Source organism: Phyllostomus discolor, chromosome 4 (genome assembly GCF_004126475.2).
Source record: "Phyllostomus discolor isolate MPI-MPIP mPhyDis1 chromosome 4, mPhyDis1.pri.v3, whole genome shotgun sequence".
Taxonomy (NCBI): Eukaryota; Metazoa; Chordata; class Mammalia; order Chiroptera; family Phyllostomidae; genus Phyllostomus; species Phyllostomus discolor.
The window spans coordinates 196938639-196961191 of record NC_040906.2 but is presented as its reverse complement, the minus strand read 5'-3'; the positions used below and the strand labels follow the sequence as shown (position 1 = coordinate 196961191).

Here is a 22553-nt window from a genome sequence, read left to right as displayed (position 1 = left end):
ATAGCTAAAATCTGTTTAATTTTATATTAATGCTTAATAACATCAATATGTTGCATATCTGTTATATATATTTATATGACAAAATTTGAACCATTTTAAAGTATCCATATCAGTGGCATTGATTACATTTGTAATGCTAGGCAACTGTCCCCATTGTTGCCACAGTTCTCCCATCACTCCACACAGAAACTCTACCCATTCAAAGTGGACTCCCTGTATCCTTCCTCTATGAATTTGCTTATTCCAGGTACCTCGTGTTAGTGGACTCCTACAATATTTGCCCTTTTGTGTCTGGCTTTTTTCTCTTAACATAATGATTCCAAAGTTCATTCACGCTGCATGCATCGGTACTCCGTTCCTTTTTATGGCTGAACAATATTCCATTGTATGGCTACAGCACAGTTTGTTTATTCCTTTATCCATTGGTGGACACTTGGGTTTTTTTTTTTTTTACCTTTTGATTATTGTGAAGAGTTCTCCTATGACCATTTGTGTGTGAGCATTTGTTTAAGTCAGTGATAGAAACCAATGCAATCATCATGATGTGGCGAGTTTCTCAGTTCCAGGAAAACTTTTCTTGGGTGTTTACTTAGCTTGAACTTGTAATTATGGGACCCGAGATCTACAGAATTTGGGAAAAGTCAGCCTTCTTGCGACGACCAGCATCTGAACTTAGTAATGTTCTCCCTCGAGTGATCTCTGGCGATCCCTTTACACTGATTTATGCTACCAAATTTCATAAGGTAATGAGAGATATCTAATAAGGTTTATATTTGATGTCCCAAGTGGACTTTCAACCACATTTTAATTACACAACACCTCAGTATCTTGGTGAAAGTGTTTTGGCTACTTGGTAGTACTAGTTAGAGCAACCACTAGGAGACCGAGTCCTATGTTTGCTGGACAACTCTACAGATGAGGGCAGGTTTTGAGGTAAGAGTAAAGGGGAAATTTTCACTTGTGGCAATAAGACAGAGTTTTGAAAGACTCCTTTTTTAGACAGCGACGATAGCCAAGCGTATGTACTTCAGTTACCTCAGACCTCCTTTCCCTTCTTAGCCTCCTCCCCAAATTCCCTGTTTAAACCCGAGGGACAGTGACAGCTAGTTCAGAGGATTCTTAGTAAAGCTAACTTTTCACCAAGCGCTAGCTTTGCGCAAATACTCAAGTCTTGCTTAATCCGTCCGTCTCCTCTTTCTCTCTCTTACCCTCAGTCTGCCTTCTCTCTTCTTCACCATCAGCCTCTCCTCCACTGGCTCCTCGCCAACATTCAGATGCGCCCGAGCCTTTTCTCTCTTTAATACAATTCTTGTCTCTGTGTCCCCTTCCAAATTTTATCTTCTTTTTCTCCTCTTCATCACAGCTGAACTTCTTAAATAGTTGCATGGATTTGTTATCATGAAATTTCAACTTATACACACGACTGAACTCATGAAAGCCTGGTTTGTGTTCCCTCAATACTCCACTGAGATGACTCTTGCTTCCTTGCTGATAATTCAGTGCGTATTTTTCATGCCTTCCACTGCTTCTTAGCATGACCTCACAAGACTGTTGGCCACGTGCTCCATTTTGAAACCCTCGCTTCTGTGATGTCGGTAACAGCATTTTCCTGGCTGTCCTGGTCTCCTTCTGATCACCTCCTGCCCCGTCTCCTATTCTCCACACCCAGCCCCCTGTTGCTGGCCACCACTCAAATGTCAGTGCTTTCCAGGATCCTGGTCCAGACCTCTGCCCTTCTCCCTTCCTTATTCTCTGGATGGCCTCATCCAACCCTCTACCTTTCAGGTTTCAGGCCATCGTGGACACAAAATCAAATGTTTATTTAAAATAATTATGGCCTTTTGGTCCTTTTGTTTTTCACAGAGCTGGCAAATTCAACAGGACGGTTAATGATATTGCCAGAGGGTAAGTCATGGTTAGAACTAGGAATTTTTTTTGTGACAGGAGGAGCAGAGATTCATATTCAACCATTGATGGCGAACACCACTTAGGGGTTTGGGTTATGCCCTTCTGAGTGTTATTTTACTTAATATTCTCAATAACCCTGGGAGGTGGCATGACCCCTTTCTTTTGGAGATGGGAAGATAAGAGCTCTGGGAGATTAAATGACTTATCCAAGGTCACACAGCTAGGAAGTGAACAACAGAGCTGGAATTTGAGCCTGGATTTGCATTTGTGTTAAGGTTTCCACTCACTAAGTATGGGGTCACAACCACTGTGAAGCTTTCGTGAGCCTGCAGAAGATCATCAACTTCATATGGAAAGACTAGAGGGCAGGTTGCCTTGTAGTGTTCGTAGACAACTTTTCAAATCACATGTCGAAGACACATGGTTATGTGTCTTGCTGTGCACTAATCGGAGCTATGGAAAAGTCATTCCATTGCTGAGTACTTGTGTAAAATGCCGGACTTTTCCCTCCAAACAAAACAAAACCATGTGAACTGTGGAATCAGTCTCTCTCCAGATTGCTATAATAGCAGTTCTAGAGGAAGTTGTTAGGGTTTTTTTTTTGGAGACTGTTGTTATTTCAGCCACAAAACAGTCATGCTTTAAAGATCTATACTTATTGTTAGCACCCTTTGGGAAGGGAAGCAGCCCTTGGTAGGTGAACATATACGGCGGAATGTAACCACCCACAAGTGAAGACCTCACCCCACGAGTGTCTTTTGAAATTAGTGGGAACCAAGACACGAGTTCAAGGCGCTCATGTCTCTTGTGTCCACTGCTGGACAGTTCAAAAGCAAGAGACAAAAACAGAGCTCCTTCTGTTGAGGAAGGGATGGCAAGCACACAGCCTGAGGTTTGACGGGCAGACTGTGTGACTTGGCCTGTGTGGTATTTTTTAAGAATTGGACTTCGTTGTCTTAAGACGTGGTATATTTCACATGGAAGTCCAGATTTCTGGCTTCTCTCCAAGTGAGGCAATATTCTTCTGGAGCTGAGTGTGGCTGCCCCTGAGAGAGGCCAGTTCTCTCCATCTTGTCTCAGACGCTAAATGCCAGTTCATGCTGTTACGTTACCTGGCTGGATGCTAAATAAATGTCAGTGTTGTGCTTCTGCTTGAAAGGTTTTGAAATTCTGGGTTTCATAAACCAGGAAGCAAGGGCTTTGTGTAAGGATTAAGGCTCCAATTAGACCTCATTTGTGTGTCCAATGTCACCTTTCTTTTTTTTTTTTGCAAATATTTATTGAATAAGCTTTGGGTGTAGGCACAGGAGTTATAAGCAGTGAATGGGACATTAGCTGCATCATCACAGGCATTCTTGAGGACTGGGAGAGAGCGAACATGCGTTCACTCCTTCTTATAACGATTCTATAGATGGGGTACTGGAACTCAGTCACTTCCCCAAGGCCACACAGCTGGTACGTGGGGAAGCCAGAAGCTGGGTCTGAAACAGTGAGACCGCGGAGCCCAGTTTCCTCGCCCTTCATGTTGCTCGCTCACGGTGGGCTGGGGCTCACAGTGTCAGGGGAGAATCCTTCTTCACAACCTCGTCACCACAGAGCAGACGGGGCATTCCACTCTGGCTGTTTTGATAGCATCGACATTTCCTCTTCTTCGTCAGAAGTCCCTTGTGGGGAGACCAAACCTCAAGGGCTTGTCTTAAATACTCCATAGGGCACTTTTCTCACTACTGTTTGACTATTTGATCATGTAGATCTGCGGTGTGTGTGCCTGAGAGGACAGGGCAGGTTTATGTATTTTAACCAAAAGATAAAAAACTTTTAGGAGGCCTCTAAGACACTATCAAACTTCTGAAATGTTTTCCCCAGATTTTGTTTTTCTTCACATCCTCACCAGTTTCATCTAGCTGTTTTCCCAATGAAGCTCGTTATGCCGCGAGTGCTTAGGATGAGGTTAATACCCCCTCCGACTTTGTGCTTCCACAGCTCAGCACCTGGGGAAACACAGTGCCCTCCGTGCACACAGGTGGGGTGCATGAAAGAAGCCAACAGAAGGAAAAGAGTGTTGTCAGGCCCAAAAGAGGCTTGGCTGTGTCTGTGAGGCGCAGATGTAGCCAAGTGGGGACAAAGGCAGCATCGGAATGTGCTCAATAGAAAATTCGCAAGAGGCCCATGAACGTGAGGTACACTCTGACCTCTGGGCTCCCCTGGGGCCCGCTCATGCCCGTGTGCAGCTCTGTGGTTCAGCCGCCTTTTCGGGACGAGAGTGCTGGCCCGTCAGGTGTTTCCGTCCCTGCTCTTTAATGGACACGCCCGTGTTGGCAAAGAGAAGCTGTGGTTTAAGGATGCTTTCAATTTGTTTCATTTATGTACCATTAGGGACTGGCCAAAAAATACCCTAAGTTATTTTCACAGTAGTTGCAGAAAAGCTCCTCAAAGCAGGCATACTGGCTTTGAGCGATGAAATGATCAGAAGGGAAAGCAGGCAAGCAAACAAAAACCGACCTCCGATCTGGCTACTTGAACAGCAAAGCAAAGGCTGTTTCTCCACACAGACCTGTCCAAAGGCAGCTACAGGTTCAGGGCGGTGTGCGGACAGGCGTGCGGACAGACTCCGGGGGGCTCCCAGGCCCTGTGCTCTCCCTGAGGAGCGGAGGCCCACAGAGTCACCGTGGCCCTGGATGGGGGTCCTTTTTATATCTCTGACCCCCCCAACAACAGAAAAATCCATACTTAGTCACCCAGTGATGGTAGAGAAAAAAACAGGTCAGTAGGGAGACTGCTGAGTTGGGTCAGTTTTCTGCATTATTAAAGCTTTACAGAGAGTGGTCAGAACAGCTCCTTGTCCCCCCCAGCCCCACCCCTCAGAATAGCATATTCTGCATAGAGCCCTTCATTTGCATAGAGCTCCCTGGACTGGTGTGTTGTCACTCCCCCCTCCCCCGCCACCATGATCTCTCACAGTCTTCAAGGCCACCCATTTTACCTACAGTTACCAAGAGCCTGAGAGGTCACAAGACTGGCTCAAGGTTACGTGACCTGTAAGTAACAGTCCCGACTAGAAAGTGGGTGTTCTGGTTCCCAGCCTAGCACCGTTTGGGGGTACAGATGGAGTGGAAATCTATAACCGCCCACCTCTCCTTCCCCTGTGTGTGTTCTGGCATTAAGGGGATCGGCTGAAAAGAAGGACCCGAGTGTTCTAAGTCAAGGGGAATGCTTGGTAAGCCTGGGAGGATCTGCTGAAAAACCTGCAAGCCAGCAAAAGCCGTTCCCAGGCTGAAAGAGGCTGTGTCTGATTCGGTTTCAGTTCCCCAGCACCCAGCTCCTGGCACCTAACCACCCTCCACAATGGTCTGTTGGTTTGAAACCTGTGTGTTAAATCCATCTGTAAGGCTGGATTAACCCAAAGGGCAACTTTCGGTGCTGTCTGTACATGTTTTGTTTTCGCTAAATTCTTGCCGTAGTTGAGGGTCCTCCCTGAACCACCTTTCCATCTCTAGGAATTAGATGTATCTAGGGAATGCTGATACAGGAGTTTGGGATCATAGGTTGTTGGGGCCAGGTAGTGGTATTTGCTTTTCTTAGCTGCTTTACTGGAGAACCTTGTGTTATGGCAACAGGCCACTTACACACGCTTAGCAAAGCTTGAGACATACTGTGATAAGGGACATTCGACACAAACACGAATACCTATGCAGAAAGACATAATATACACTGCAACCTGGTATCTACAGAATTTATACTACCTATGCTATTTACTACAGCCATTAACTAAAGAAATCCAAACAAGGCAGGGGCAAAAAGGTATCTGTGCAACCTATTAATACTATTCAATTACTTAGTTTGCCATCATCTGTAAGTGCTGCTAAAGCAAAAGAAAATATTTCCCTGAGAAGGAACACATTCATTCAGGTCCGGTGGCATGGGACCTGAGTGCCAAGGGCTTTGCTGTGGATGTCATTGAAACTGTGGTTCTTGAGCCAGTCTCGAACGCTCCCTGGGGGAAGAACTTGGGCCAGGACGCTGGTAGCATCCTCAGGAGGCCGGCATCTCGGGGAAAGCACTGCGAAGGAAGAGTTCCACGGCGCCCTTGGGGGCACACCTTCGCTCAGCACCGAGCACGCCCGTCCGCACAGCGTGCGCTGGCGGGTGGCAGGCGTGCGGCTCTGGCTCCCGTGGCTCCTCCTAAGGTGCTCCAAGCACACACTGGGAGTCTGACTTTTGAATGTGGGGACAGCGACCATTTACCAGTAAGCCGTGTGTTTGCAAGATGGAGCAGCGGCAAGCACGATGCTCCCAACGTGGTCTCAGGCGGAGGCCATGAACAAAGTCCGCTTTACTGCCCAAGATCTGAACATTTTTGCTAAAGAGGTGGCTCTTTCTAAACTCTGCAGCACGGACCTTATATAGGTGCTGGGTCATAATTTTCAGAACTCTTAAAAGTCCCTTTAATGTAAATAAAAAGGAAATCACGGACCTGCCCCACGGAGTCCCCCTTCCCACCTCTCTTCATCTGTCCAACGTGCATAATGGAAAAACGATGTAGCCCTGGCCCCGGATCAAAGTAAACAATCTGGAAATGCTGTGTAAACCCAGCTGCTGCCCTGGAGGACAGAGGCCCCGCTTTACGACCTTCGAGATGGTTAACCATATGCAAAATAACAAAACCTCAGCCCCGGCTTGCAGTCTCTGCTGATGCCGGGCTGGCATTCCTCCCCTTGATCTGAGTGAATGCACACTTCACACAGACCAAAGCCCCCTGCCCCCAACAATCCGGGCTTGTCTGAACCTGGTCCAGCGGAGATTATGTGCAAGAAATGAATACAAGTTGAATAACAACCAGAAATAGGGCCAAAGTTTACAGTGGAAAAAAAAATAAACATCATCAAAAGATAGGCATCAACTCTTCAGCTTCAGGGGTGCTGAGTGGCGATCCACCCAGAGGCTCTGCTGTTTGAAAAATCACTCGGCCTGAAAACCTGTGGTTTACTAATCTCAGGTTAGGTTACATCCAGAAATTTCTAGCACACAAGGGATGAAGCATGCTTTCTCAGGTGACAGGTGTGATGAAAGTCAAGGTCAGGTGGGGTGGGGCTGGGGAACGAGTGAGCGTGCAGAAGGCAGAGAGCGCATGTATGCATCTCCCGACCACTCCCGCAGAGCCCCACACTGTGCCGGCTGCTCCCCAAACCGTGTGAACACGATGCTTGTTGCAGATAGAGTGCACCCATTTCCTGAATCATGCAGGGAGGCCACGCAGTTCAAACACACGCCGCTCCCCGGCAGCGGCCACCCCCGGAAACGAATGTGTGTCACTGTGGCTCACAGCGACATGCAGGGCTGAAAGGGCCAGCGCTGATTTGCCACTGGATGATCGATGGCATGTTCAGACCAGCTTCTTGGAGGTATGGCAACTAGGGGGGAGGGGAAGGACAAAAAGCACTTCATGGCTGACTCGGTGCTTGGGGTTGGTAAAGTAAACAGAGGCATTTCCCTCCTCTTTTTTGCAATCTTCTCTTCAGATCTGGAAATATATATATAATTTAAAAATAAATCAAGCTCACTTTGAATTTCAAGAGAACCTTTTCTCTGTGTAGCCAAGTGAAAGGTACATGATTTACTTTTTTTTTTAATGCCTGAAAGTGCTAGGCTCCTTGGACGCCAGAGAAGGAAGCCTTTATAATGCTCCCAATTTGCTTTGATTTTTGGAAGCACAAACAATGACACAAGGAACCAGGAAGAAAGTGACTGACCTGTGTGGGGTGGGTCAGGGGGGCCCATAAAGCCCCAGGCACTGTCCCCTTTGGAGGGAAAGCCAGCAACCAGCCCTGGAAGCAGGCATGCATTTTCCAGAAACCCTGCACAGGCAGATCCTAACATTATCAAATCTTAACATGAGGGCCCGTTACTGAAGGAGCTTTCAAGTTACTGCCTGGGCAATCCATCCCCACGCTACTATCCTCAGTGCCCAAATGGACAGGGATTGGGGGCGGTAAAATTGGATGTTTTCTTGCCTGGCCTCCCCCTGCTCATGCCCTGGCTCTGCACTGAGCACCAAGCACGATTCCAGAGAATAAGAGAACCGCTAAGAGCTGCAAGCGCAGGCTTCCTGCTTAAAGGGGAAGTATCAACAGTAGAGAGAGAAACAAAGGCACAATCTCTCCAATCACTCCCCAGGCAATGCGTCATCCAGGCTTCCCTGCAGTCCAGGCCTGGCTTCTCTCCTAGGGGAAGACCAGAGGAGGGGCACAGACCACACAGGGGCGGGTATCGAGGGCCACCCTTCCATGCCCTTCAGGAGGGCCAAGTGGACACTTTGCCAGACAAACGGAATGTGCAAATCACCTGGGCACCTGACCCCACAGTGCTCTGGAACCTGCCTTTTGAATGGGCTGATTCCGGTGCAGGAGCTGTCCAACCACACTGGGGTCCTAACTTAGAATTTAATGTGAGAACAACCAGCCTCCTGTCACTGGTTTTTATCAGCAGTGTGTGAAGAGGCGCCAGAGCTCACCCACCACTGTTCAGACACCCCTGTGCTGGGAGGAGCCAGCTCGCTGTGTTTGGCTCCATCCAGCTTTCCCTGCTGCCCTGGGTCCCTGGCCCGAGAGCCATCTGCTCCCATTTCTTGTCTCCCCAACTCTGGCATCACGACGCAAACCATGAAAAAGCTGATCTATGTCTTCAAAAACATACGCTACACATGTCGTACATGCATGCCTCCCCTGGCAGCACTTTGCCATGACAGTGTGGCTTTGGCATGAAAATGACGAATCCAGAGGGTTCATTTACACTGCAACCATCGAACCGAACACTTCTGTTTGAAAAGATCTACTTCTGAAAAAAAAACCTAATTGGAAAACTTGGGTGGCATTTTTCATAGAATGTATGTTTTGTTGGAAGTACGTTTTTTAAAATTTGAAGTCATTATTCAGAAATTCATTTTTGTTCCTTTTCACACGCTTGTTATTTATTTGGAACCATATTATGGAGGCCCTTACCAATAACTGACAAGGACATCCTGCTCAAATGCACTGATTTGAACATAGAAGATCTGGAGATTGGTCCAGTAGTTCTGTCCATATTTCTTTGGCATCTGACAATCTCATGAGCTTTGTTTTGACTTTATATGCAAGATTCTTTTTCTTTCTATTCCTCATAGCCTGAATGGTATTAGCAGGCCGAGGCCACTTCTCTTACACACACACACACACACACACACACACACACCCTCTTTCGATGGGGGAGGGGCCCTCTCCTAGAATCACACCGCGCTTCTCTAAATCTAGCCGTGACGATGTGAAAGCCAACTGCTGACACCCACAGTCGCGCTGGGCACTTCACAGATGGTGACACTCCCACAGGACAGTTCTTTGACCCATTTTTTCCTCGGTTGCTCTATTTTTATTTTCTCCAGGGTTTCAGGTCGATTGAGCCACTTGTCTAGTTATGCACAGGGTCATCGTAAAGCTCTTGGGCAGCTTCTAAGCTTAGAGCTTAGAATTAAGCTCTAAGTCTTAATTCTTAGGCAAGTAACTTAACAATTTAAAAATTCATTTTTCTGGCTATAATACATATAAATATGTACATACCATGTAGACACACATATATAGATGGTAATTTGGGGGGAAGATTAAGAAGATAAAGTGACTTTAAATCAAGCCACGTTCATTACTGTAGTAATATATTTCCTTCTAGTTTTTTCTTATTTCTGTATGTGAATTATAAAAATAGATCTCTGCCATACTGTTTCTTTAATTTTACATTCTTTTAAACCCTAACTGATAGCAAGCATTTTCCGACAGCATTAATTACTCCGAGTCATATTTTGCCATGTGTGTTAAAGTGTTCCACTTGGTGGATACCTGACAGGTCACACAGCCAATTTGCTACCGTGAGATCATTGAGCTGTTTTTCAGTTCCTATGACTCTAGATAATACGAGATACACATCCTTGTTCATAAGGGATCATGTGCCTTGTTGCTCGTCTAAGATCAATGGCAACTCTTGGTACTGAGTGGCGTCTCTTCTGTGCACACCCGATAAGGTCTTCGGTTCTGACGGCTTTAAGACAATATTACTTTCTTTTGTCAGAGGTCTTGAAAGTTGTGTAATACGATATTCCTAAATTTTAAGACACGTTCTTTCATGCTACAGGATGTAACCTAACTTTACCCTAATTTACCAAAACTTTAGGCTGGATGGGGCTTTGGAAGATCCTGTGTGCACTGTCTACAGTACTGCACTTAGTATGGGGATATGGTGGCTTGTGAAATTTTTAGTGCACAAAACGTTTCAGTGAATTATACCATGCCATGACAACAATGACAGGGATTAAATAGTTCCTGTTTCCTGTATCTATCAATGGGGTGCTCAGTACTGGCTACCACACAGAACCTAGGTTTTCCTTTTCCTTATAGTTCATGCTAGATACATTTTTAAAATAGGATATAGTCTATCTCTGTTGTTCCTGTTGCTTATTATATTTATCACAACAATCAGCCTTGATGGGTGAACCAAAGGCAAGTCCCAAGAACCAGTGACCTGGATGTTGTCTCTGGAATGTTAAACATGATTTTGATAAACTCTTGAAGAGCTTTGAATGAAGTAGCTGCTCATGGTCCAAACATGCAGATAAGTGAGATATTTAACCTCTTGCCCAGGCATTAAGAAGTTAAGTTATGAAGAGGTGCTACTCAGAATAACCATTCCCAAGTCAGGAAAGTGTGAAATGAATTTCCAAAGATGCTGTCACTTCCGCGGGGAGGGTTGGTAATGCTACTTTAAAATCAAGATTTACTTTCTCTGGCACCTACAGTACACTGGCAGTACCAGGTCTTAGGAGGTTATAACTCAACAGCCCCGTCTCCTCCTCCTTCTCTCCCTATTAGGTGATTGCCAGCTGCACACTCTGTAAGACACGGTGTCTATCTAAGAGCACGTCCAAATTGCTGTGCTTTAATCAAAAACCCTAGGGAAGAACAACGAGATGAAATTGCAACCTGTCCAGTTTTATGAGAGGTCCATTCATTTACTTAAAGAAAGTTCGAAATGGACAAACCAATGCCAGTAGAGGCCAAGACCAGCAGGCACCCACACCTAGGTGCCGTGACTACCGCTTTCAGAAACAGTGGGAAATGTTGAACATGCACATTTAAGTACTGTAAACATGGTACAGGCACATTAAAATTTACAAATGGAATCTGGGAATCAAAATCAAAGTTTTTTTCAGGATACGTTTTAAAAGGTTTGGTTGTGGTATAAACTTGTGTTTGGTGCTGGAACTTGCCCATGAGAGATCCTAGGGCAATAGAAATCGCAAGTTTCTAAGAGAAGACATTTAAATGGTAATTACCTTTGGAGCAGTTGCTATTAAAAAGAAATAGGGGGAGGGGTGTTTTTTATTTTTATGAAGGTAGAATAGAAATAGAAATGGAGGAGGGGTGTGTTATTAAGGTAGAATCGAAGTTTAACCTCCTCTGATGAGAAACATTAAGCTCTTTTACCCTTTTGACACATGGAAGAAAAAAGGGAGGAGTGTTGCCATGTCAACAGCAGGTTCTACGGGAAGGCTTTTGAGGGTGATGTCTTGAGGGTGATGTCTTGAAATGAATGTTAATGGCCAATGGCCGTGGGAAGCTGCAGAAACCTACAGGGAGAAGCAGGGGGAGGACAGACTGCCAGGAAAATCTCTATGCCACGCAAGCCAGAAAGTGTTCCATTGTGCACCAGCCTTCCATTTAGATAAGATGGGGTGAGGACTTACTTAAAAAGAAAAGTCTCCCAATGTTGGGAAGACCATGCTGTGGCTTAGAAGCAACCAGGAAAGAGGTGCTACCATTTAAAAAAACACGCTCATAGGGTATCATAGCACATCATTAGGTTCTACCGGGATTGGTTTGCTTTAGAAAGAGTGTAAAGACAGGTCGGGGAGGGGACAGAGGAAAGGGATGACTTGAAGGACATTCCAGACAGTCTTTAAAAATCTGTTCAAAGGATGGAAAAAATCGAAGATATTTGAAGGCGAAAAGTCAACAAATAGAAGAGTTCTAACCCCTTACATTTCCATTTTATTGGGGCATGAAATGAAGTTTCATGGTGTTCTAAAAACAACAACTTAACTGCATAAAATTGAATAAGTGGATTGGCATTCAATCCATACCATATTTTACATTTTTATTTTGATATAATAACAGAGACTGGTTAGTGATGTCACCAAACTCCTCTTCAGCTCATACACAGAAAAACATTTTAAAAATTCCAAAACTGCTCCTCCAATCTGGCAAAACCGTACACAGACAGGCCGGCTGATTTATGACTTTCCAGTAACATTCACTCCCTAATGGCTTTCACCAAATGGTTTATTTACTTGGTCTGTGCTGAGGTAACCTCCTGGCCGGCCTGTCTGCAATCCTGCAGCTCAGAGTCTAAGGGACTGAGTCCCCCACTAACTCATTTCTCGAGTTTCTGTGGGAACTGTGGGTTCTCACACGGAGAAATGAGGAGTCCTGGGTTCAGTTCTAAAAGGCTCCCCATGCCCCGTTGTCAGTGCTTTTGGAGAAAAGAGAAAACCACTGACAACTTCTGACCCACTCAATCATGCAAAGTGGCCAGGGTTTCAGGCCTTGGCGAAAGGCTGCCTATTTCAAGTCTCTGCTAGCTCTGTGGTTCTGCTTCTCCTTTCCTCTTGTCTTTGCTCGCCAACTTCCTCTCACACATTACAAAATGGATCTACTGAATGTCGCCTAAAAGAGAAGGGTTTTAAAAATAAGACCTGTATGAAGTCATTAGCTTTCCCAGTAAGTATTGGTGACCCCTCTGGCCCCAGCAGGCAAGATGTACGAGGTAATCTGAACGGCAAGGGATTGTAAAGACAATGTTAGTGTGTGCATGACCTCCTTTTGCTTTGAGCTCAAGGAGATGATGTGGTTGAGCACCAAAGGAACACGTGAACAGGAATTGGTATGTCCTCCTTGAAAACTTTCATCCCATCTCTACCAAAAAAAAAAGAGCCAATCCTAACTTCATTCTACTTAGCTCAGTCATCATGTCTTGGGACAAAATGAGGGCCTGAGCTGTGTGGGCTGGAAGTGAAGGTGAGTGAAAGCTGCCCAGCTCTTCTTGGGGTAGATTTAACCGCACTTTCCTCCTCTAGTGAGCTGCAAAGCTCACTGGAGCTGAATCACTTGTCTGTCTTTCCTTCTCTTTTTATCCCACAAAGTTCGTATCAGCAGAGAGTGGGGAGATGCAGGGCATGGTGGGGGTGGGCTGAGTGTGGGGTATGGAATCTCTGGGTGCCCTGGGCAGGAGTGACACGTGGTGGGATGTGAGCCACCAATCCGCCTCTCTTGAGTCAATGGCAGCGGTCACAGCTGGGCTGAGCCTGACAGTCCTCAGCCTGTGTTTCTGGCTACTGTGACTGGTTGTCCAGAATCGGTACTAGACATAAGCCCCAACTCTTGCACTTTTTGGCTGAAGACTTTTAGGCCATCCTGCTCTCTGTGTATTTCCTGAGGTATTTAGGTCCAGTTCTTCAATAAGTCAATGGCTGCAGCTGAGCCCATCATTCTTTGTGTGAACTTAGAAAGCTTAGGAGGGAATCAGTTTCCTGTTCCATTGGCTCATCTCCTGAGTGGACAGATATATGGATGACTTTTCCTAATGTACAATAAATTCATATACTGTCAGATAGTCAAAATCAGCTGTCATCTAAGCTTATACCTTGCAGTAGCAGTGAACACATTATGTCCATAATTGTTGTGGAACTCCCCCCTGCCCCCACCCCTCACACACAGGAGCTTGTGTCTACAGACACAAAGATCGACAGGGCAAATAGTTTAAGAATGTTAGAATTTTTAAGAGAAAAAGATATGACCCTGAATGTTAGCAAGGGATGTTTTCAGGCTTATTGATATTCACAGCCTTTAATCATACCATCTCAGTGGTATTCACAAGTAAAAAGGGCTTTGTGAAAGTATGTGAAAGGCAATAATTCTCTAACAGACGGACAAGACTGAATTAATATGAAATCAGTTTCATTACCTGGTCATCATTTATTTCTGGTAGATTATATATTTCAATAAATAACTTTAAAAATAAGTGTTATTGAATGTCAACTCATTATAATTTTGACAATGAATACATTACAATATATTTTTTATCTAAACAATTAGAGTAAGGGTGATAGAACCCTTAAAGGTTTTCTAAAAAGTGCTTATTAATCACCTCTTTGTCCCATGTGATAAATTATACATTCTAAGAATGTTTAAGACTTCGCAGCAGCTAGACTGGAAAGGATTCCTATTTTTGCTCTGCTTTATTAGAAAAATAAGCATTTTTTCTTCAGAATGTTTGCTTTCTTAAATTCCATCCCGCGAGTCACTAAAACCCTTATGGAGGCCAAAGTTGTTGACATGACGAAAACAAACGGCTTCACTGTTGACCAGAGAGAGTCTTGGAGCACTTCACAGAAGCAGCCAGTTTTAGTCATTTCCACTATGAAAGTCTTTCTCCCAGAAAAAAATAAACAGAATAGCATATCTAGAATGTCAATGAACATCATCGCAACAGAATGTCTAAGCTTTCTAGAAACACTGGGCTCTTAAGAACTGAGCCAAATAAAATTTCCTAGAACCTTAGTCCTTATGCACTGCCCCACCTCTCTCAGACCTCCCTCCTTCCGATTTTGCTCCTTATGTGGAGAGGCAGGCGCACAGGATGGCCACGAGCAAGGGGTGCGGGAGATCAGCCGGGCAGGTGTGGGTGTTGGCTCTGCCAACGACCAGCTTTCTGACCCGGGGAAGTTCCGAATCCTCCCTCATATCAGTGTCCTTACCTGGAAATGCCATTCTTTCCAAAACAGACATAACAACAGCATCCACCTCACAGGGTTGTTAATAGAATTAAATGAAATACCTAAAAAGCTTAAAAAGTGCCCGGTACACCATAAATTCCTAGTACATGTAAACAGGTAAACTATAACAACACAAATATTACTGTTATCTTTCTCAAAATCTGTTCTCTCCGAACATCAGTATCTTGCTACTAAACCCAAAAATGCTCATCTTCCCAACTGAGACAAAACAATTTAAGTTTACATTTAATTGAAACTTAGTGGATAAATGATACTTCCTGCAATTACAGATATTAAGACTTCAAGGCGCTCTGCTCTTTTAAAAGTTTAAGAACTGGTGGCTCAGTGGAAGTAAAGACTCATATCCTATTCCATACTCGTGTACATTTATAGATAGGTTTTCCCCACCTACCTATTCACTGGCTTATCACTTTCTTAATGTGCCTCTTGCTTCCCAACACCACATGATTCAGAAGTGATTATATAATGCTTTAAATGTCAGAATATATTTTGGATGTTCCATGTATTTTTCTCTCCCCAAAGTTGCACTGGGATAGGGAGAGAAAATGTCTTTTCTATTCATTTTCACTTCTGTTATATATTGCCTGAGCTGGGAAAGAGAAAAGCTTTCAAAAGATAATTCATGGCTGCAGCATCTACAACAGTTTTCTGAAAAAGAGAAAAAGTAAGGTTTTGTGAGAAACTCTCCCCAAACCATCACCAGAACAGGTGGGAGGTGTCAGGGTGTCCGATGAGGTGGTGGGGACACGAAGGGTGACTCATGGCCCTGTCCAGGTCAGGGGTTGTGCCATTCGGTCCTCTGCCCAGCTCCCTGGGTCATGTAACTGGGCTCAAAGCAATTCAGACTCACTTCTTATGGCATAAAAATGCCACTTAACTAAATAATGAACTATAAAGAGAATCACGTGGAGAATCTGGATCAAAAGACCCAATAATAAGCCCTGGCTGGCGTAGCTCAGTGGATTGAGCGCAGGCCGTGAACCAAAGTGTCGCAGGTTCAGTTCCCAGTCAGGGCACATGCCTGGGTTGCAGGCTGTGACCCTCAGCAACTGCACATTGATGTTTTTTTCCCTCTCTCTTTCTCCTCCCTTCCCTCTCTAAAAATAAATAAAAGAAAATCTTTAAAAAAAAGAATTCACCATATATTTAAAAAAAAGACCCAACAATACTCAGGAATTATTGTGTTAGGAAAATCTGGTCCATTTCCAGGTCTTTTCTTTTTCTGCATTGGCTTCTCCATTTTTTCCAGACTATTCACCACTGCTTTGTGGAGGCCTCCAAAGGCTACACAGGGGCTGCCTGACTTTCTGGGCCTTTTCTGGTCAGCTGAATACCCCGCTGTTTCTAGGGCTGACCACAGCATGGTTGAAGGCAGTTTTGGAGTTCCCTGGTCTTGAACATATAAGTGTTTCTCCATGACTATGGTTGTATAAGATCTATTGTTGAATGTGAAATGGAGATTTCACTGACACTATTAAACAGGAAGTTTCCAGGACATTAAGTCCCAGCCTGTGAGATCCATATTCCACTGTAGAGACCCCTGGGCTATGTCTGGCAGTGGTCCTCACTCCTATCATCACCCCCAACACCATCATCTTTCCCTGGGCTGCCTGCCTCATCTGTGTCTCCAGACTGCGGCCACCTCTTGTGCTCAGAGTTTGACTTGCTTGCACCTTCTGGCCCAGTTGCCACCCCAGCCTGGCAGAAGCACCTGCCCAGCTGTTGCCTTGGCTAGACTCCTTGACTTGTGGGCCTTTACAAAAACTCTAAACAAAGCAGAAAAGAACTAGGAAGAGACAGTTAGATAGTCACCCAACAGTCCAAGTCAAATGGAAGAAAACACAAACCAATCCAACTTCACATTCCACTTTCCCACATCTGACTCTCAACATTTTTGTACAATTAATCATCGCTTTTATAAAATTCAGAATCAATTTATGTCCACCAGAAGTGTGATGGTTATGGCTCATACATTTCCAAAGAAAGCTCATGGCTTTTATTTTTGCTACTTAATTTTGAAGTAGTTCTGGAAATATACTCTATTGAAAACATATCTACAAAGGCTAAACTTCACTCCTGAAAAGTCTTTGTGTTTACCTCCCAGAAAGAATCCTCCTCACCCAAGAGGAAAAGTAAACAGGGAAATGCCATTTTAAAACCCCTTTAGAATTGTGTTACAGGACTTGGGGAAGGTTGAGCAGAATTTGGAGTGTCCACACCTACAAACCTAATACATCAATGACTTCAGGCTATCAGAGCATGGATGCTCTATCAAGTGCCCTCTGTAATCACTCAGTAAAAATACATGTGAAGGATGCATATTTAAACATATTTAAACTTGTGTCCCGGCCATGGAAAGAGTTGCACAGTTCACATCTGGTTTGGCTAAACTGTCATACTGACATTTAATCGTAACGCTGATGATCTGCGGGGAGAAGTCAAGTCAGCTGCTGCAGAGTTGAGTCCGTTTGTTTTCAGGTTAAGGACGACCATGCTGCCATAGAAAATATGTATGAGCTACCCTCATGTAATTAAATCATCGTAAGTATCTGCAGGATTGCCCCACACGGTCAAGGACGCAGACCCAGGAAGCCAATCCCTGCCCTTAGGGTATTTACACCATAGTTCATAAGGCAAGATAAAAACTTCAAGACTATTAAAGAGTTAAGTAGAGTCATTGAATTTTAGTATTTCAGGGCTAGAAATCTTCACACAAATTCACAGCTCCTATAAACATCTAGAAAAGGCTGTGTGTGTGTGTGTGTGTGTATGTAACTAGAGAGGAACTTTAAAAGAACCATTGGCTAGAATTTGGTAGGCAGTTTGTGAAATCCAAAGGAGAGTTGCTTATAAGAGGTTGGACGTCTTTAGAGAGGCTGGTCCAGTGACAAAACGTTGAACCCTGAGTGCACCTACAGGAGTCTGTGCTACCCCCTAGAGAGTGATGCCTTTCATTTGCTTGGGGGTGGGGGTGGTCAATGTTGCTGAGTGTGCAGAAAAGTACACAGAAGAGAGGGCATCGAGGTCTGCGTGATTCTAGCAATGCCATAATGTTCTGGTGGACATAGTTTCTGCTTCTCCCTGGCAAGTGTAATTTTTATCTGCCTACTCAATTATTTTTCTAAAATGAATAACTTTTCCAAAGTCACTAGTAATCCTGCCACATAGGAATATGACTCATGAGCGTCAACACTTTGAGATATTTCAATTTCACTGTATTCCTGTGCTTGCGTAATTTTTCTAGTAAAACTGGTATCATATTGTAAATACTGTTAGCTATCCCTTTCTCCCACAGTTCCCATCACATCATATTTTGAGCAACTGCTTATGTTTTAAATGTTTTGAAACACAATTTTCATCGTTTAGTGTGTGTTATTATTCCAATCGATGTACCAAAATTTACCTGTTTCTCTATTTATAAATAGTTAAGTCTGTTTTGCTTTGCAGTTGTCAACTATACTGTGAAGAACATCTTATAATAGTTTTTATACATTTGTCTGATTTTTTTCTAGAATTAGAATGACTGAATCAAAGGCTATGAACATTTATTTCGCTCATCAAAACATCAAGGAATAACTTACATTTAAGAAACACAGGCATTTGCCCTGGCTAGAGTGGCTCAGTGGATTGAGCGCCGGACTGTGAACCAGAGGGTCACCAGTTCAATTCCCAGCCAGGGCACGTGCCTGGGTTGCGGGCCATATCCCCAGTAGGGGGCACTTGAGAAGCAACCACACATTGATGTTTCTCTCCCTCTCCTCCCCTCTCTGAAAATAAATAAAATCTTAAAAAGAAACACAGGCATTCAATACAATTCAATGGGTTTTGACAGCTATATACACATGAAATCATTGCCACAATCAAGACATAGCACATGTCTACCATTCCGCAGCTGTGACGTCGGGTCTTCCTCTGTAGCGTTAAATTACTCTGTACCCCAGACTGTACCAATTTGCTCTCCCTCCAGCAGTCTCCTAATTATTTCCTAAAATACCATTTCTCTGCACTCTCCCCATCATCAGAGCACTCACACTACTTAGTGTCTCTCCATTTAACAGACAACAATAACAATAGAAAATAAGGTCTCATTATAACGTGCATTTCCTAGATTATTAGTGAGGCCGGGCTTATTTTCAAGTATATTTATTGGCCACTTTTATCTTTTTCTCCATTTTTTTCCTGTGTCTTTCTTATAGATTTATAAAAAGTCTACATACTAGCAATAAGATATTAACCACATGGGAATGATAAGGGATTAAGCATATGATCTTATCATTTTTGCAAATGTTTTTGCTCACTTAAGTAGTTTTAAATGTGCTTACTTTAAATTTTAGCAAAATATATTCTTGACTCTCTTTGTATGTATATGTGTTTTATTGCCTAGTAAATTCTTAGCAAAACACTATCATTGCAGAAATGGCCACTTATATATTTTTTTGTTTCTTTTTTTTCTATTAAAAATTCACTCCCTGGCCATCTGAAATTTATTAAGGCCCATGGTATAATGTGACACTCTGTTTTTTCTGTAAACATTTAACTAACCAGTTCACACCTTTGTTTACTCTTTCTTTGCAGAGATCTCTACCGAACAGCACGTCACGTCTACACTGGCATCTGTTTCTGTTCCAGCGACCCGTCTGTCTGAGCTTCTGCCTTTACGTTATTATGTTAAGCCCAGGAGCTTTCTAATATTTTAGAATCTTGTAGGGAAAAATCCTTCGATTTTTTTTTGGCAAATCATTGGCCATTTCACAAGTTTACTTTTCCAGACAAGCCTGAGAATCACTTTAAGTTAGATTTTTTTCCTTTAAATTATATGCCAATTTAAGAAAAACGACATTTGTATAATAGTCTACATTTTCATGCATGGACATAGGTTACCCCCTTGTTTTGCATTTCTGTGGTGGTTGCTGTTCCCTAAGTAAAGTTTGGTGTCCACGTTTCAAGTAGAAATTCTGGGGTCTCTCAAGAGCTAGAACTACTGATGAAAAATTCTGAGCTTGTTTAAAGCACACAGCACAGAAATGGCCTAGGTGTGGGAAAGCACAAAAGACTAGATTTCAGAAAGCCAAGACTTTACGTTTTGAAATGCTCCTTAAATGGTTATGAAAATGTGTTTCCATGACTCTGACCATTGAGCCTGGGTGTTAAAAGTCCTAGTTCTAGTTCATTAAAGAAATAAGGGCTATGATCACAGGACCATTCCTGAAAACTCAATGTTTTAGGCATTAGCAAGTACTAGTAGAATATGACCAAGTATTAGCACCATTTTTCCCCCATTAGCTTACTTACTCCATTTCACAGATACCAGGAAACAAAGCCTGGCTTCAATGTACATCTGAGCTGGGGTGTGTATGTTGTTTTTACTCTTGGTTTATATTGAAAATAAACTAGAAGAGCAAGTGGGAATGTTTCACAGGATGTGGTCTGTCAACTTTAAGTGACCTCTACATTCGTATTAGAAAATAACTCTATTGACTTCAAAGGTGATTTTCAAACTAATGCAGAAGGAAAAGAATTCCTCCTAAGCTCCAAACAGAGACGCTTCCATGAAGTCGAGCTGCCCAGATCAGTGGGCGCGACATGGGCAGTTCCACCGCCACAGGAAAGGCTGGAGCCAGCAGAGGTCTCAGGCTGCCCACCAGCACGCATCATGCCAGGGAACACTGGAACCCGAAAGTATGCCGCACAGACTTGGGAACAACTGTGTCGCTCTCCTTTGAAACTCAAAGACTGGACTGGCTTGAGCACTTGTCGAAAACCCTGCCATACTAGAGACTGAAAAGGAAGAGTCACATAAAATGAATAGACAAGTGCCTTGGAAACTACAGATTTGTGCGTGAGGACATTATCTCTGTTAACCCACAGCTCAGGTTACTACCCTCCTCTTTCAGACAGGAAACCGAGGCCCAGAGAGGTTACAGAACCAGCCCAGGGTTACATAGATGCTACAAATTAGAGTTGATTTCAAACTGTCTATTGGCTCCAAAGGCCATGACCTTGGTTTCTGTGTGATACTGCTTCCCTGCCTCAAGAAAGGAAAAGAAAGCCTTACTAATAGAAGACGCCTTTGTGAAAGTGCAGCTATTAGCTCCCTAACATACTGTCAAGGACAAGGTGAAGTGGACCAGGTTTCCAAAGGCTCAGCTAACTCCTCGGTCTGCTGAAGGGCAGTGAGGACCAAAACTCTGGTCAGTAGCTGGCTCTGGGACCAGCATATAACACTTCAGGTGTGTGGCTTGTCCAAAGAAACCCGTGAGCCTACTTTTGTTAACTTTTTAGGATAGGGTTGAAGCTATTGCCATTTACGAGTAGATTCTGTCCACCAAGGAAAAGTCTGGGCTCCAGAAACAGGGTTGCAATGGTGCACTCCAGGTGTAAGCACTTCCAAGTGCATTAAAGTGCTGCATGGATTTAAGGGGGAAATCTTTTCCAGTTCTCTAGTGAATATGTCTTGACTGTGGCCTTGAGGAGACAATAATTATTGAGAGATGCATGTCTGGCACCCAGCAATCTGGCATCCGTGTGTTCTATGGCGAGCTGGAGATTGTCTATAGTGCTCTTAAGCAGAACTTCTGGGGAATGGTTATCTTCAGTTATAAACAAAAAGGACTTTGAGCTTCCAAACTTGGGTGACTAGCAACATGATGGGGCTGTAGGGTGATCAATGGCTTTTTAAATAAAAAATGACATGAAGTCCCACAAAGTTGATGAAAGGAAACAGAGAACCAGGAGTTGCCTTGCTGCTGGAGACCCTACTGCTTTCTCTCAGAGAGTCTGGTTGACTTTAAGCTCCATCTTTCAACTCTAGCAGAGAGTGGCTCAGTGTGTGAGGTGTTCACACTGCTCTGGCATCATGTGGGATTTCCCAAGCCAGCACCTCCCATAACCCCCTGGGTGAACAGGAGAGTCGGGATGTTCATCACTGTCCCTGGAGACCCACACACGCACCAAGAAGCACTTCCTGGTGGGTTCTTCCTGCACCTGGCCGGGTTGGACACACAACAGGTTCTCAACAACACCGAATTGAGTTCATAGACCAATGAATTCCTTCTCCACCTCGCTCTGTAGCACTGTGTCCTTAGTAAAAAATAACATTTACTAAGAAGTGAATGGGAACTTATGGAAAAATAAGGAACATAGAACACGTTTCAAAAGAAATTAATTCCATAAAAAGGTGAACTTTAAAGATCTAGTTTCTGAGCCCGAAGAGCTCATTATAAATAACACGTAACAACCAGAAAAGCCGTCCACACATCCATACTTCATCTCAAGACTGTGTCCCAGGACTCAACCCCAGAACTCCTACATCTGTCTAAATCTGAAAACAGTACCACATCTGTTCCATGCCTAATAAAGAATGGCACTTATCAACTTACAGAATTTGAAGCCCTGGCTGGCGTAGCTCAGTGGATTGAGCATGGGCTGAGGACCAAAGCATCACAGGTTCAATTCCCAGTCAGGGCACATGCCTGGGTTGCAGGCCATGACCCCCAGCAACCACACATTGATGTTTCTCTCTCTCTATCTCCCTCCCTTCCCTCTCTAAAAATAAATAAATGAAATCTTTAAAAAAAACTTACAGAATTTGTCCTACTGTTGATGAGACATTGATTATTTCAGCAATGTGTGCTCACTTTGGGGTAAGATTCCTTTTTATTTTGTGAAACAAAACAAAACAAAACACTAAGCCTTTGGTGGTCGTGTACTGGCCTTTTTCTTTTGGGTGGGAAAACTATTCCCTTTTTTGCAAGTGCTACATTAATCTGATATC

The 22553-nt window shown here is 43.8% G+C and overlaps 1 protein-coding gene across 2 annotated transcripts in view; it reads right to left on the bottom strand.

Annotated features, from left to right (window-relative positions):
• The window catches only part of UST (uronyl 2-sulfotransferase), a 266013-nt gene that overhangs the window by 3654 nt on the left and 239806 nt on the right, over positions 1-22553 (bottom strand). The window lies entirely within an intron of this gene.